General features: G+C 47.9%; 1 pseudogene; it reads right to left on the bottom strand.

The window, feature by feature from the left end:
• Window positions 1-11,509: 11,509 nt before the first annotated feature.
• LOC137413707 (U2 spliceosomal RNA) lies at window positions 11,510-11,687 on the bottom strand (annotated as a pseudogene).
• Between the last annotated feature and the right edge of the window lie 3,150 nt (window positions 11,688-14,837).

The following is a 14,837-nucleotide window of genomic DNA, read 5'->3' as shown; positions in this document are numbered from 1 at the left end:
GGTGGAGGTGTGCAGGTGGGTAGACCCACTGGGAGAGGTACACGCCGCAGCCCAGAAATTGTGCGAGGGCACCGGGAGATGAATCGGGGGAGTGAGACCCCAAATTGAAGAGCACCACAGTTTGGCCAATGGGAATTGGTTTTTAGAACCCATAGAGTAAGAGGGCCAATGGTTTGGCCGGAGAAAGACCCCGGGTAGTGTAAAGTTGTTAAAGTCATTTAGGAAATAGTTAGGATTGAAGAACCTGTCGCACCATACGCAGCCACTTACCTGTGGTGATGATGATGACTCCACACCTGTGTTTTCTTTGTTTTGTTGCAGGAGATGAATCGCTGTGTGGATTTGTGAGACGCATCACGACGTGGATGAGACATTGGGGTGATTCCATCTCTCCCTCCCTAGGAGGGACTGATGATGAATTGGTAATGGCAAATTTTGATGTTGAGTTGGAGATGGCAAATTATGATGAGAGTTGAAAATGGCAAATTTGATTGGTTAGGAGGGAGAGAAGACGAATTTGGTTTATGGGAGGAACGGGGAAGACAGTAGGGATGTTTGTTGATTTGTAAAGTAGATGTTTATGGGTAGTGTTGTGTTTTGTGGATACAGTAAGGGGTAAGGGAGGGGCCATGTAGGTTACCTGGTGGGGGGGGGGGCGTACGATAGGAACGTACCTGTCTCACCTGGTTCCCATGTGCCCCCAGTGTGCATCACCTTACATTGCGTGCACTTTTGCGCCCTTACCACCTTACTCACTTGTCTGCTTCTTTTGTCTCCCACCTCCGAGGATCTGGCTTTGGGGTAGAGAGAGAGGAGAGAGAGGTGCTGGCTGCGCAGTTGTGGGCCTGCACTTTCGCTGTTTGCTGCCAGGATCGATACACCATATGGACCGCAATGTTTGTGGCCACCCACAATGGACCGCAGTTCGTTTGCGGCCAAGCACCACCCGGGGATGGACCTATGGGTCAACGTGGCACCTATGCCATAAAGGTGAACCACTGTTAGTTAACACCAAGTGCACCACAAGAAGAGCAAGAGACACCTGCAGGGTTAGGGGTTGTCGAATTTATTTTTATTCCAATGAACAATGGTGACTGCACCGATTGGTGGTGGGGTGGTGCTTTTGATGCTCGGGAAGGGTGCTCTGCACGTTATTAAAGGCCGTCGGCCACAGAGCACTCGTGGGTTGGTGTATCGATGCTGGCAAGCGCGCTCTCTCTATGCATAACATCTGCATGTGTTCCTCCAAAGACAGGTCCTGGATCGTAGTGTAGATATCAGCGTAATCTTGTAAATAATGCTCCCTACCGGCTGTATGTGTAGTTTGCGAATTCTTTCCGGATTCGGTTATCCTGTGGGTGTGTTTCTGTGAGGAGAAGGGTGCAACGTCGCAGGGGGACATATTTACTCATTTGTGAATATCTGTAAAACTGTCGCACTCAGGGTAGAGTTAATAGTAGAGGGAACTACATTGCGTGCCACACTAAAGTAGGTAAAAATTTATCGGGTCGGGACGCCCCGAGGGTAGAGAAGGGTGCAATGTTGCGAATATGGAATTTGGCCTCCATATCCGCTTGTAAATATTCCCCTATTTTCTCCAATACTCCCCAACTTTCCCCAATCCCCCATTCCCTAGTCCCATTGCATGTAAATAACAATCAGTAGAGCCGACCTTCCCCTTATTCCCCCATTAAATGTCGTGCCCAGGTCCACCGCACCACACGTAGACAACTTTCGGACATCTTCCTAGTTATTCTTAGTCTATGTCAGTTAAGGCCTCGTCTCCATTAATCATGACTCTTCGTTGCACCAGAATGTGATTATATGGCATCAGTAGTGAGTTTAGGACCTTTCCCATACCTCCTCCCATCTTCTTCCCCGTCTACAACAACAGAGGGGCACGGCGCTGCGCGGGGGGGAGTGTGCGTCCTCCCACCGGCTCGGTTCGCCGCTATCGACGATGCGCTCCAGACGATGCGCTCCAGACCATGCGCTCCACGGGGTTACCACGAAGGGGCTCCTTGTCAGCTCCTCGTCAAGGGCGGAGCCTGGTAAACCCCCCGCACGCACCCAATGAGAAGCAACGTGCCGATTCCACGAGGCGGAGCTAACGAGCCGAGGGCGTGTGACTCCCCGCCGGATATACGCGGCCACGCGCCGGATGTGACGTCAGATGCGCCCCGAGCTGGAGAAAGAAGGACCTGCGAGCGCTGAGAGAGAAAGGCCCGCCTGTGAAAGAACGTCCCCTCCGAGCGCTGTGAAACCTCCCGCATCTCTGGACCGGACCGGGTCGATTCTAACCTTTGAGCACAGGTGCACCTGGAGCCATCGCTACCCGCCTGTCCTTTCCATCAACCCCCGTGTGAGTCAGCCTTGTCCCGTTTGCCTGTCGTCTGTTGGGGAATAATATAAGATTGTGTCTAAGTGCTTGTCTTTCTATGTTGTACCTCTCGTCCCTGTAATCTGACCTTCCGCACGAATATAATCTCCTCCGGAGGTCTTGAGAACCGTATCCCTGGTGTCTGTCATTATAATTCAGCCGTGTGTCTTCTTTTTCCTTATTGAGCCAGCGTGGCGCGGCTTCGTCAACGTTCGAGTACAATCGGGTAATTTGTGCGGACACGACGGCCATTCCGCTCGGCCCACCTTAACATCAAAGTCGTGTCTGTAACAATATATATATATATATATATATATATATATATATATATATATACACACAATATATATACATACATATATATATACACATGCATACATACATATATACACACACATACATACATATATATGTAAAGGAGTAGGAACGTCATCAAAAGTGGTGGGGTGGGGTTAGAGTCCCTATACATATAGAGGATTAGCCACGTGACATCCCGGAAGTTTATGGTCACGTAGGTCGTGGGCACCATTTTGTATCCATCAAGCTCATTGAATGCGTTAAGGTCAGAAAAAAACCTTGCTCAAAACTTAAAACAAAAACTTTTAAAACTCTACTGTACCCCTCCTCTTTCGGATGAGGGGTCCGATGGCACCAAGCTCCTGCATACCTTGACCACGATACTCCTCCACTCCTCCTAGACTGTCCTCAGCCAACTCTCTCCACTCTCCAATCACCCCCACCTTACTGAAATCCCTCTTAACACAATCCTCTCATTTCGACCATGGTCTACCTCTTTTCCTCCTACCTTGTTCCCTCAACCTACCCGCTCTCTTTGCCATTCCCTCTTCCCCCATCCACACCAAATATCCAGCCCTCTGCTGGCATTTCACTAATCTCCCCATGAAGCTCAACTGCACACCAATCTCTTCACTCTCGCAATCCTCATGGTCCAGTTGTTGTCTCTCTGTCAGACCACAGTCTCCAGACCGTAAAGGTAGGCCGGCGTTACCCACGACATCAGAACCTTTCCTTTCAATCTCCTTGAAATCGTTCTGTCTGCCATTACACCCTCCACCCTCCTGCACGCATTCACACCCACCTGAATTATCCACACCTCTACCTCTGACTTACCATCCCCGTCACTGTTTTGGTTCATGTCGGATCCAGATCTGATCTATCAGTGGGATACAAAACATAAATACCTTGGACATGCTGCTTCCACTCACCCAACAATGGATGGAGGCCCTCAATGTCAGACATGAGATCAGTGCCGTCTCTCTGGATATTTATCATGCATCTCTGGTCAAATCAATTTCTGGTGTTTGTTCACCTTCCATCCGCTCCCTTACCTCAAACGGCTACGCAGCTGACTACGCATGTGAAAAAGCTGAATACCTCAACTCTGTGTCTGCCTCAAAATCTTGTGTCTGCCTCAAAATCTTGTCTGCCTCAAAATCTTGTGTCCGCCTCAAAATCTTGTGTCCCAAACCCGTACCCAGTCGTACCCAGCTGCTCCTGGACTCTGTGTCCTTCTCTCCTGACAAGGTGGAGAAGTTTCTGTCAATCCTCGACGATGATTCTGCAACTGGACCAGACGGCATCAGCCGACGGGTCCTAAAATCCTGCTCTGCTGCTCTATCTCACCCTCTCTCTGTTCTCTTCACCCTCTCTTTTGCTCCAGGTCATCTGCCATCAGCTTGGAAATCAGCCAACATTACTGCTTTACACAAAAATTATGCAAAAACAGATCCTTGCAACTACAGACCAATCAGCCTTCTCCCAATCATCAGCAAAGCCATGGAATCCATCATTGCTTTGGAGATCAAATCTTTCCTCTTCTCCAATGGCTTGATCTCTGATCATCAATTTGGTTTCAGACCAGGTCACTCTACTCTGGACATGCTACCTTCTGCTGTCTCAACAATGGATGGAGGTCCTCAATGCCAAACAGGAAATTAGAGCTGTCTCCCTTGACATCACGTGACTTCGATACGGTCTGGCACCCCACTATGATACACCAAACTCTCCTCCTATGGTATCCATGGAAATCTCCACGCATGGCTTGCGGACTTCCTCTCTGGTCATAGTCAACGTACGGCCCTGAATGGGTTTCTCTCATCTCCCCTTCCTGTTCAGGCTGGAGTTCCTCAGGGCAGTGTTCTGGGCCCTGTGCTTTTTCTGGTCTTCATCCATCATGGCACGTTTCTGGTCTTCACTCATGCTGTTGAAGCCAAAGCTATACCTTTCTACACTTCCTTCTCACTGCTGAGACCCCTTAAACTTTTGAAAACCCTTTAAGACCACAAAGACCCCGACAGGCCCTGAAAAGCCCCTGAGACTCTTAAAGACCTAAAAGACCCAGAGGACGCAAAATAACCTGAAGAGCTAAACGACCCCAAATGATCTCTCTGACTCTCTTGAAAATCCTCTCTGTCTCTTTGCTGATGACTCCACACTCTGCCGCTCCATTCCTCATATCTCAGATCGGCAGTCTGCAGCCTCCTCACTCTCTGCAGACCTGGACAAAATCACAGACTGGTCAAACAAGTGGAACATGTCTTTCAATCCTGACAAATCTCACACTCTTAGTATGTCTCTCCGAAAAGACCGACTGGTCGTGTGAGGTCCTTCCTTGGCACACCTGAGCTCCTCACCACAAACAAGGCTTTCATCCGCAGCTCAATGGAATACTGTTCTCCACTCTGGGCTGGTGCTCCTGGCTCACACCGAGCTCGTCTTCACGCTGTTGAAGCCAAAGCTTTCACAATCATTGGAATCTCACGCGATGTAGTCAACTCCTAGGGTCTTTCACTCACTCACCGCAGGCAGGTTGGTGGTCTTTCTGTCTTCTACCGACTCCTATCCGGCCTAGCTCCCCCAGCTCTATCTGTGCTCTGTCCCCCAAATATTCCTACAGGTTGCACAAGATCTGCCAGTAACCCTCTTCTCGTGAAATTTCCAAAATCAAGACTCTCTGCTCACCTTCACTCCTTCATTCCTCTTTACTCCCGCCTCTGGAACAAACTCCCTCGCTCTCTTCAATCCCACTCCTCCCTCCAGGTCTTTAAAACAGCTGTTCACCACCATATCTTGTCTTCCCCCATCCAAAACCTTGATCTCTTCTACCCCTGTTAATTCACCATCAATCAACTTTTTTTTTGAAATACCGACTTTTATCTTTCCTGGAAGTTCCAGCAGTGTCCATGTGTTTTATACTCCCCCCCCCCCCCCCCCCCGCCTTCCCATGCCTCCTTCCCCCAAGCGCTCCCCCTCCCGCAGATGTTCCGTTGTCCCTGTTCTCTACTGTTGTACTTGTGTGCTTCCCTCTCTCTCCCCATCTTGTCTCCCGCTCCCTTTTTTGGATGTTTTGTGTGTGCGTTTGTTGTTTTTTTGTGATTGATGTTAGCTCTTACACGAGCCTCGATGTTGTGTACAAAAAAAACAAAAAAAAAAAACATCTGGATATGGATATTTTGATACAGTCCAGCATCCTACACTACTCTCAAAACTCTCTGCTAAGATGTATCAAACGCCCGGTTTTTCAAAAGTACTCATGTTGATCGAGTCATGTTTTTTTTTTTTTGGCCCACTGGCTCCATATCGCATTTCTCTAAAATATTTCGGATTTTCGATTTTGTTTAGACCCCTCACCAGGATTGGGTAAAAATTGGGTATCGCCGCTATTGGGCTGCTTTCGCCAAATGTGTGATTTGTCGAATTTTATAAAAAGTAGCAACACTTTCTTACAGTAATTCAGGGTCACTTATTCCAAAAAATGCCTATAAAATGTGGTGGGATGAAATATTTTACAGTGCACAACAACAAAAGCCAAATGACACCCTAAAAAAAAACGTTTTAATGCTCCATTTGGTTGTACTAGGACGTGCCCGTACGTGGGTGCCCGTTCCTTGCCAAAAAAAAAAAAAAAAAAGAGTCTTCGCCCATGCATGCATGGGCGTGCCCATGGGCCCATGGGCGTGCCCGTAAGTGCGTGATGTGACCGTACAATGAATGTATCGTCCCGACGCCGCAGCTCGGATGGCGCTGCAGTTAATCGGGCCTGTATCGGCAGAGTTATTATAAACGTGTACTACAATCGATCGTACCTTACAACAATCAACACAGATTGCAACGTCAAATAAATGAATACGCTCTCAAATGTGCCGTCCGAGGCAGCGTCTGCTCGCCACGTTCAGCATCAGTACGTCGTCACTGACTATCCGTAAGTCCGGAAATGACGTCCTCATTTGACTGTCCGGAAGGTCGCATATCGCAGTTACGATGAATCGCAAATTAGTTTTAATTAGTTTTAAAACATAGTTTAACGCCAACATAGCGCCAACATAGTTTGCCAACGTGAAATAAATGAATACGCTCTCAAATGTGCCGTCCGAGGCAGAGTCTGTTCGCCACGTTCGGCACACGTGATAGCTCGCTGCTCTCTGATTGGTTGAATCGTTTTTTGGACATAGCTCGGTAACTACTTCTCCGATTAATATGAAACCTTGAAAAGGCACATCCTCAGGTCCCCAGCAATATATCTGGCAAGTTTCAAGTATATCGGACCTGTGGTTGTCGAGAAACAGCGGTCACAGACAAACACACAGACAAACACACAGACAAACACACAGACAAACACACAGACAAACACACAGACAAACACACAGACATACACACAGACATACAGAGATTACTGGAATTATAGATAGATTGTATATAAATTATAATACAATGAACTCGTGAGATCACGAGAAGCAACTTTTAGAACCACGTTTTACAGTTTAAACTCCATGTCACGTGTCAATGTGTCAGGTTGATGTTTTCAAACTCCTTTCCATCCGGATTCACTTTTTTCCTAATTCCTATTTCTATCATCTCGCACAGTAAATAAGCTCGTGTTCCGGTGGTTGTAATTATCGGGCTGCTTGCTGCGTAGATCTCTTATCTTGTATAATCTTACAATAATTCACCAAATGTCCATCCGTCCGTTCGATGGTACAGCAAAAACGGCTCAACCGATCGCAACGATATTTTGGGTGGGTATTCCTGGGACCCCTGGGAGTAAAATAGGCTATATTGTTTTTCCAAGTTTTCCAATTTTCTAGTTTTTCCAAACACGATGGAATAATATTTACCGATATGAACAGTGATGTGGCTTTTGTTGAAATTCTACAAATACTGTTTATTCTACGTAACAGGGGAGAGTAGATCGACTTCTGACGAACTCTTCCTATATAAACGTGCGGCTCCGAAGTAACATGGCAGCGTGTGCAAAGTGACTGAGAAACAGGTGTAGCGGCCGCTTCTGTGTTACAGATTCGGCGCGCACTCTTCACACATAAACGTGCGACTGAGAAAGACGTGTAGCGGCCGCTTCCGTTTTGCAGAATTCAATCTTTTTTCAAAATGTGCGCCATGTACTGTTTAGATTTTGATGATTTGCGTGTGATATGATTTAACGGATGTTTATATGAATCGTTTAAAATAAAATAAAAAGCCTTCAATTTCTGATATTTTGCCTTTTCATTTGGACCTTCCAATTGAAGCCCTGCCCATAGGGCTGGTACCGTTGCTAGTGAGGTTTAATATGCACTCTGTAACATGAAGATCGCCCATTGGCTCCAGGGATGGAGGGGTGTAACTGTTGGACATTTGTTATGTAATTACGTCGTAATTACGTCGATCAAATCTAGATATCTCACGGTGTATGTCCCAATCAGCGGAGGCCAGGATCACATGTCAAGTGAGTTCTTTAACTTCCTTTCCTTCCTCTGCTGCTCTGTCTCACCGCTCGAGTCTTTAGGCCATATAAATACAAATACCACACCATGCTGTATGCATGTTTGATGTAGTTTTTGTTAACGGCCTTGTACCATACCTGCCTGCTCTACTGCTTCAGCACGAGTTTACCTTTTGCCAAGCCCAGGTATGCTTGGACCAGGGCGGGAATTATACATTCATTTTATTATTGACAAATGGTACGAATATTATTATTGTTGTTAATATTATTACTATTAATAAATGCCTTGTTACAATGTTATCATTGTTTTTGTTATTACTCTTGCCTGAGGAGAGTGGATGTAATTCGCAGGATGTAACCTGCGAATGGTTCGACGGATGTGCGGAGTATCGTTGAGAGAGAGGAAGACAAATGATGAATTGCGAAAGATGATGGGAATAGAGCCTGTGATGGATGCTGTGAAGAGAAACAGGTTGAGATGGTTTGTTCATGTGTTGAGGAAGGATGAAAGTGACTGGTTGAGAAGAGTGATGGAAATGAATGTAGAAGGAAGTAGAGGATGGGGAAGACCGAGAAAGACTTGGCTAAAGATGGTCGAAGAAGAAATGCGGGCAAGGGGGTTAACAAGGGGAGATGCAGAAAATAGGGCAAAATGGAGAATATTGTCATGGGGACCGCAAGGCTAACCCCCGCTCTAGCAGGGAAAATGGCCTTTAAAATGCATGTTGTTGTTTGTTGTCTCGCCTGAGGAGAGTGTATTGCATTTGAGTCCGTTTGTCTTTGTTTGTTTGTCCGCACAGAATAAATGATTTTTCTCTGCAACCCTTGGTCGGGTTGACAGGAAATTTTGACCATAGGTGCATCTCCATCTGTGGAATTTTTTTATGATAATTATGACGTCATAGATCACGTGGTTCGGCCGCCATCTTGGAAAAATCGAAAAACGTTGCACCGCCATATCTCCGAAAACGCTGAATATAAAAAATTGAGACATGGCTTATTGTAAAGAACTCTCCATGGGGAATAAAATATGTTAATGATGTCATAGGTGCCTCCATTATGACGTCATAATTCGACAAGTACAAAACTTCATCCTATCAAGATGAAATTTCTTGAGGGCCATGTCGGCATAAACTGGTGGAGAAAAAAAAAAAGATGACGTCATCGGTCACGTGGTTCGTCCGCCATATTTGTTTTAACACAAAAGCTTTAAAAACCACTGAAAATACATCCTGGTGAGGGTTTGCAAACTCTGATTGCTCTTTCTTGTTTATTTTGTAATATGAATACCATGTCATGGAAAGACCTATTAACCTGCTCGATACACCTTAACATGGCACGTGTTTAGAAACGGGAATTCTTCCGGATTATTTGTAGTTAATTAGCCGGATCATCTCAGGAGATCATATCTAAACCTATTCTCATTTTTAACAGGTTCCAGGGCTCTGCTGCTGAGCCCACTGGGGAAGCTTAAGCTCTTTCATATGGCCCCTCAATAGGAATTTCTGGCTATGTCAGTGCCTGCAGGGGGTGATATTTTTGACATGCGCCCCGAGTGGCACAAACCATCACTACGCCACTGGGTGTGGTGGCAAAGCGCACCTGCCGTCCTGCTGTTCCCCCCAAATGGGCGGCGGCGTGGCTGGTCCTGGCCCAAGTTCCCGACTTTTATAAGAAGGCCAACACATACCCACTGCGTCTGACCACTAGGCGTGCGTCTTGCACATTCAGTTTCTCGACACCAGCTGCAATATGAGGGAGATGCCGACGGCACGTAGCCGCGATGAGGGAACAATCACGGTCGCTAAGCTGCAGACCATGGAACAACGACTAAATGCGACCTTGTGGTTGTGGCCGGCCGTTGAACAGCTGGTTCAATCTGGTTCACTCACTAAAACTAGGCCGGCACACTAGGTAGAGAGCATACCTCCACCAGGCTGAACAGTTTACGTTCTGGACTTAAACCAAAATCGAATCGGCTTGTTCTTGTCACCTACCCAGCTCATCCACAACTTTTTGAAATATCGTTTCTGGCCTTGTGTCTTAATGGTGAGAATCATAAATAAAAAAAATTCTCGTATCTGAATGAATTTTCACCAAAATCGAATCAATTCGTCCTTGTCACAAACCCAACCTGTCCACCAAGTTTCGTCCAAATCCATCCATAATTTTTTGAGACATCCTGGTTAAATATCGTTTATGGTCCAATCACCCAATGGTGAAGAATCATTAAAAATTGTAGTATCTGGATCAGGATATTCACCAAAATCGAATCATTTCTTCCTCAGCACATGCCCACCCTGCACACCAAATTGTCCGAATCCGTCCACAAATTTTTCAGATATCCTGTGTAGAGACAGAGGTGAGAACATAACGTCCATTCACCTTTGGTGGTGGAGGGACAAAGGAAGAAATGGAAATCTGTAATTTCTTTGCTTATTTAGAATATCTCAGCACGGGTGTTGTTTCTTCTTTTGTGTGCACAGTCTCACAAGGCTGCGAGTTGCGTCATTGCCCGGGGGGTTGTGCCTGTGCTGCTGATGCTCCCTGTAGGTTGGGGCAGGAATGTGGAATATGGCCAGGGTGCTCGCGTTGTCTTCGTGGAGGACACCGTGGGTGTCTTTAATGTCCAGCAATTAATGTCGGCGGACAGGATGCCCGTTCAACGTCTATCAGAGGGAAAGCACACTGATGAATCGCATTACCTGTGAAACTTTGTAGTTGGGTCAGGATGAGAGGTGAGTGTGCATACTTCTCGAGTCTGGACCATCCTGCAAGTGCCTCTTTATTGGTGTAGAACATTCTGGGTGTCCCGTGAGCCTTTTTACAATCAATGAAATTTGTCCCTTTTTGTCCCCCGTCGCACCGCGGAGCGAAAGGGGGATTATGGTTTTCCCCTCCTTCCGTGTGTCCGTCCGTCCGTGCGGGCGGGTATGCATGCGTACGTGCGTAAGCGAAGGACCGCATTCAAATTTGGTGTGTGGGTGCAACCCACGTCAAAATCCAAGATGACCGCCGCCATGTATTTCTGAACCTTGTGAGCGGAATATCTCGAAAAATAAGCGAAGTACCAACTTCTAATCTGGTGTGTGGGTGTATCTAGGCATAAGGAAGAACGCTATTGAAAATTGGGTCGCCACGTCAAAATCCAAGATGGCCGCCACAATATATATGTCTGAACCTCGTGAGCGAAATATCTTCAAAAATAAATGAACTACTAACTTCTACTCTGGTGTGTGGGTGTATCGACGCATAAGGGAGAACGCTATTGAAAATTGGGTCGCCACGTCAAAATCCAAGATGGCCGCCTGGCGATGGCCGCCAGTTGTAAAAGCAAATCTTGAGGTTTCTCCTTTATGATCTTTTCTTTGTTTTCCAGGTCCCCCCAAAGGGGGTGCACCGTTCCCGGAGGTACTGCAATACCGGGTCGATACGTGGAGCGGACGGAGCAAGCCCCTAATCCAACTCCCGATACCAAAAATCCATTTAATAGACTAGTCCCGCATTGCGGAACATATCAGCTATTAAACTGATAAGACCAGATTTATTAAAAAATTTAAAAATAAAAACACAACGTTTAAAAAAATTTAAAATTTCCCCCACAAAAGGGGTAAACAAATAAAAAAGAGAAAGGGACCCCGGAAATTTCCAGAAGATCATCTAGGGTCCAATAAGGGGCACAAAGCCAGAATATGTATGTTTAAATAATCAATAAAAATTTCCCCCACAAATGGGGGAATCAAATGTAAAATAAAAGGAGAAAGGAACCCCGGAAACTTCCGAAACATCATCCAGGGTCCAATAAAAGGCCCCAAGCCAGGTTTAAAAATCGCAGGACCAATCTATTATAGACACTCGCTCCTCGACATTTTGGCCACACAGTAAACAAAAAAAAAGGACTCATGTGATTAAAAACGACACAATTAAAACAAACATCAACAAATACAAGACAAGACAATCAGGCTCCCTCGGCATACTGACGGTGGCCCGACATATGTTCAATGTATATATCTCGCGATCCCTTAATTGCGTCAATACAACACAATCTTCTCATCAGTCTGCGGTAAGGTCGTGAAATCCCCAAACGATTCAGGGCAGACTCATTGCCTGCGAACCACGACCCCAACGCCCCAACCACAAACCCACACACCTGGACGTCCTTGCCCTCCGCTGCCAATGCTCGGCGCAACTCTGAATATTTTTCTTGTTTGGCCGTTGCACAGGCAGTGAGGGCATCAGGGCCATTGTCAAAGGGGACAGCCACATCCACAATGGTGATCTTGTTTCCCTCCACCACAGTGATATCAGGTCTTTCACGTGGGGAGGGATCACCAGGGACGTGTTGGTCAACAAAGACTTCCCCATGACAAATGGCCTTGACCAGGTGGTTCTGGATCATATTGTGCCGGCGACGGATGGGCATCATGCTCGGGAGACAGTGGTCCACGATGTGTGCCAGAGTCTCTCGAGGATAATCACACCGCCGGCACTTGATTGGGCAGGAGGGGTTCCACCGGTGTATGGCAGCATTCGTAGGCAGACAGTTGAGCCTCGCCCTGTGAATAAAACGCCAGTCGCAAAAACGCATGAAAGATCCCCCCCGAATCCATGAGGAGCCGTTGGCGAACCTGTCTCCCTTCAAGCAAGCGGCCACCTTCCCTTGGTCTGGCATAGCGAGCAACTGCTGGGCAAACTTCTCTCTGGTCCAGCTCCTCAGTGAAGCGCAGATTTCACCCGCGCCACACTCCTGGGATTGGGCCAGAGAGACCATTGGCTCGCCTGAAAGGGCGCGGCGGATAGTTATTTTCAATCTTCTCGCAGCAGCCCTCGCCCTTGACCAGAGGGTGGAAATTTGGCCGCTATTCCCAGAATTCACCAACGGCCCCTCCATAGAGCCAGACAAGAACTTGTCTACGTCTGACTCCTCAGGATCATGGTGGATCGTTCGGCGAACGACCGACAAGAGTTGCTGAGAGGCAATGCTGCGCAAAGAAGGGTCTTTTGAGGCCAGGATCCGCACCGTCTGAACGATGGTTTGGATATCTGCCTCAGACCCGGGGTGCTGCAACCCCAACCCGCCAACATCTCGGCCCGCGAATATATAATTATTTGTTGCGCGGACAGGTAGTTGGCAGATTTCTTTGGCAGCAGTGACAATCACAGCAACCAACTTGTGGACGTATTTCTTCGGGACATCCCCCGCGCGTAATGCGAATGACAAACAGGGTTGAATAAATGTTTGGATGGCATCCAACTTCTGCCAAGGTGCCAGCAATGACTGTTTAATTTTGAGGACATCCGCCGTCATATTAAAAATCAACGAGCAGATGTCCTCGTCATCGCGATATACACCGTTGGGGGTTCCGAGATAACGATAATGTTCCTCGCTACTCAATGCAGGCATGGGCCTGCCCTGAATCGAAAATTCTGTATCGCCGACCCATATTCCCTGTCGACAACTCAGCGACAGGGATGCGCACTTTGCCTGCTTGAACTGCAGACTCAGCATGTCAGCCATGGCGGAGGCCACGTCAAGGAGGGCCGCGAGGCCCTCCTTGGTCCGGCTTAGAATGACCAAGTCATCGGCGTAAGCCAAGATGTTAACAGGCTCGCCATGGACTTTAACTCCGTGGCCTCCCGCTGCTGCTGAGACCTGCACAGCGCGCACAATCAGCTCAATAGTCAGATTGAACAGGATCGGCGATATGGGGCAACCTTGCTTCACCCCAGACTGAATCGGGACCGCGATCGTCGGGCCCTCGTCAGTATTAATATTCGTAGATGCGCCGGTATAGACATCCCGGAGCAGCTGGATCAGCTCTGCCGAAGCGCCCATCGTACCCAGCGCGGCAAATATTGCTCCATGAGGCACACTCCCGAATGCATTACGAAGGTCCAACCAGGCAACAAACACATTCTTTTGGTTGCGCCTGGTGTCCTTCATGACCGTGTTAAGCAAAAAGGAGTGCTCAAAGCAGCCCTCGCTGGGACGCGAGCACTTCTGGGCCTCACTCAGCATACCATGCCGGAGGGCCCAATCACGAAGCCGATCTGCCAGGATCGCCATGAGCAGCTTATACAAGCAACTCTGTAGGGCTATTGGTCTAAAGTTCTCCGGGTCCTTGGTGTCCCCTTTCTTATGGATCAGGACCGTAGTGGCGCTTTTCCAAGAAGAGGGAATACGGAGCGCGCGTAGACATCTATCAAATATCTCTCCTGTCACACGACACGCTCCGTCCATCCTCTTTAAATGTTGGTACTCCACACGGTCCGGGCCGGGGGCAGAGTTACTCATGCGCCCCAGCCTGTCAGAAATTTCTTTCTGGCAGAGGGGCGCCGTCAACCCCCTCCCCTCTACCCGAGCCTCATCAGTATGGGGAACATATTTATTAAATTCCAGAGAGATGGCCTCTGGGTCAACAACCCTGGCGGAAAACACCTCGGAAAAGAAAGCCTCGGCCTTAGCCCTTCCGCCAGCATAGTGGTCTGCCGGTTTCCCGAGGACCACCTGAAACGCACGTTTTCGGCTCCGCCTGTACAGCTTCTGCAGGCGGCTAGCCTCCTGGGGGTCATATCTCGGCCCGGCGATACCAGCCCCATTGGGCTGGTCAAACCTGGGCCAAGCAGGACGTGTGGGAGCGCCCGCGTTACGCCCGCCGCGCGAAGGTCGACAACGGTCGACCAAAGCTCTGGCGAACTCGTCGCAGGCGCTTTCAA

Source organism: Myxine glutinosa, chromosome 4, assembly GCF_964187855.1.
Source record: "Myxine glutinosa chromosome 4, kmMyxGlut1.1, whole genome shotgun sequence".
In the NCBI taxonomy this organism is placed as follows: Eukaryota; Metazoa; Chordata; class Myxini; order Myxiniformes; family Myxinidae; genus Myxine; species Myxine glutinosa.
The sequence above is the reverse complement of the archived record's forward strand: the minus strand, read 5'-3'. Positions and strand labels throughout refer to the sequence as shown.